Source organism: Schistocerca americana, unplaced genomic scaffold (genome assembly GCF_021461395.2).
Source record: "Schistocerca americana isolate TAMUIC-IGC-003095 unplaced genomic scaffold, iqSchAmer2.1 HiC_scaffold_1358, whole genome shotgun sequence".
Classification (NCBI taxonomy): Eukaryota; Metazoa; Arthropoda; class Insecta; order Orthoptera; family Acrididae; genus Schistocerca; species Schistocerca americana.
Window position 1 is genome coordinate 9,999 of NW_025725436.1, and position 2,502 is coordinate 12,500.

Sequence of the window (2,502 nt, forward strand, 5' to 3'; positions counted from 1 at the left end):
TGGTCGCACCTAAAGCGTCTACTCGCCAAACTCCGGGCGATTGCGCCTCTCTCGAACCCGACCAAGTACTTAGGACGGCGCTGCGCGCCGCCGGGACCTGAGAGGGTTTCGAGGTGTATTGTGCAGGGGAGCTCAGCCTCCTCCTGTTTGCAGAATAATTGAGCGGACGCTTGCGTGTTCGCGCGGGCCCCCGGGACACACTCCCGGGCGGCCGGCTGCTCAGCTCTAGTTGACGCAGCTCCCTGGTTGATCCTGCCAGTAGTCATATGCTTGTCTCAAAGATTAAGCCATGCATGTCTCAGTACAAGCCGCATTAAGGTGAAACCGCGAATGGCTCATTAAATCAGTTATGGTTCCTTAGATCGTACCCACGTTACTTGGATAACTGTGGTAATTCTAGAGCTAATACATGCAAACAGAGTCCCGACCAGAGATGGAAGGGACGCTTTTATTAGATCAAAACCAATCGGTCGGCTCGTCCGGTCCGTTTGCCTTGGTGACTCTGAATAACTTTGGGCTGATCGCACGGTCCTCGTACCGGCGACGCATCTTTCAAATGTCTGCCTTATCAACTGTCGATGGTAGGTTCTGCGCCTACCATGGTTGTAACGGGTAACGGGGAATCAGGGTTCGATTCCGGAGAGGGAGCCTGAGAAACGGCTACCACATCCAAGGAAGGCAGCAGGCGCGCAAATTACCCACTCCCGGCACGGGGAGGTAGTGACGAAAAATAACGATACGGGACTCATCCGAGGCCCCGTAATCGGAATGAGTACACTTTAAATCCTTTAACGAGTATCTATTGGAGGGCAAGTCTGGTGCCAGCAGCCGCGGTAATTCCAGCTCCAATAGCGTATATTAAAGTTGTTGCGGTTAAAAAGCTCGTAGTTGGATTTGTGTCCCACGCTGTTGGTTCACCGCCCGTCGGTGTTTAACTGGCATGTATCGTGGGACGTCCTGCCGGTGGGGCGAGCTGAAGGCGTGCGACGCGCCTCGTGCGTGCTCGTGCGTCCCGAGGCGGACCCCGTTGCAATCCTACCAGGGTGCTCTTGAGTGAGTGTCTCGGTGGGCCGGCACGTTTACTTTGAACAAATTAGAGTGCTTAAAGCAGGCAAGCCCGCCTGAATACTGTGTGCATGGAATAATGGAATAGGACCTCGGTTCTATTTTGTTGGTTTTCGGAACCCGAGGTAATGATTAATAGGGACAGGCGGGGGCATTCGTATTGCGACGTTAGAGGTGAAATTCTTGGATCGTCGCAAGACGAACAGAAGCGAAAGCATTTGCCAAGTATGTTTTCATTAATCAAGAACGAAAGTTAGAGGTTCGAAGGCGATCAGATACCGCCCTAGTTCTAACCATAAACGATGCCAGCCAGCGATCCGCCGCAGTTCCTCCGATGACTCGGCGGGCAGCCTCCGGGAAACCAAAGCTTTTGGGTTCCGGGGGAAGTATGGTTGCAAAGCTGAAACTTAAAGGAATTGACGGAAGGGCACCACCAGGAGTGGAGCCTGCGGCTTAATTTGACTCAACACGGGAAACCTCACCAGGCCCGGACACCGGAAGGATTGACAGATTGATAGCTCTTTCTTGATTCGGTGGGTGGTGGTGCATGGCCGTTCTTAGTTGGTGGAGCGATTTGTCTGGTTAATTCCGATAACGAACGAGACTCTAGCCTGCTAACTAGTCGCGTGACATCCTTCGTGCTGTCAGCGATTACTTTTCTTCTTAGAGGGACAGGCGGCTTCTAGCCGCACGAGATTGAGCAATAACAGGTCTGTGATGCCCTTAGATGTTCTGGGCCGCACGCGCGCTACACTGAAGGAATCAGCGTGTCTTCCTAGGCCGAAAGGTCGGGGTAACCCGCTGAACCTCCTTCGTGCTAGGGATTGGGGCTTGCAATTGTTCCCCATGAACGAGGAATTCCCAGTAAGCGCGAGTCATAAGCTCGCGTTGATTACGTCCCTGCCCTTTGTACACACCGCCCGTCGCTACTACCGATTGAATGATTTAGTGAGGTCTTCGGACTGGTACGCGGCATTGACTCTGTCGTTGCCGATGCTACCGGAAAGATGACCAAACTTGATCATTTAGAGGAAGTAAAAGTCGTAACAAGGTTTCCGTAGGTGAACCTGCGGAAGGATCATTACCGACTAGACTGCATGTCTTTCGATGTGCGTGTCGTGTCGCGCAACACGCTACCTGTACGGCTCGCAGTAGCCGTGCGCCGCGTGCGGAACCACGCGTGCTTCTCAAAACTAACGCCAATGTTGTGTGGTACGAGCGCTGAAGCGCTGGAGCGGCTGGCCTGCGGCACCTGGCGCCTGGCGCCGGTTTTGAATGACTTTCGCCCGACTGCCTGTCCGCTCCGGTGTGGAGCCGTACGACGCCCATCGGCCGTGAGGCCGTTGGACACAGAACGCTTGAACAGGGGCCGCCACACGCCTACGTCCCGCCTATGCAACTGTCTTGAAAGAGACAGTGTAAACTAAGAAAAGATCA

General features: G+C 53.9%; 2 non-coding genes across 2 annotated transcripts in view; both read left to right on the plus strand.

The window, feature by feature from the left end:
* Nucleotides 1–239: 239 nt before the first annotated feature.
* LOC124565970 lies at nucleotides 240–2,149 on the plus strand. Its single transcript, XR_006970734.1, has one exon. It is a non-coding gene; the product is annotated as a small subunit ribosomal RNA (ribosomal RNA).
* Nucleotides 2,150–2,500: 351 nt separating this feature from the next.
* Nucleotides 2,501–2,502, plus strand: part of LOC124565967 — a 155-nt gene continuing 153 nt past the window's right edge. The window contains exon 1 of the ribosomal RNA XR_006970731.1: nucleotides 2,501–2,502. This exon is cut by the window's right edge and continues 153 nt beyond it. This is a non-coding gene — a ribosomal RNA (5.8S ribosomal RNA).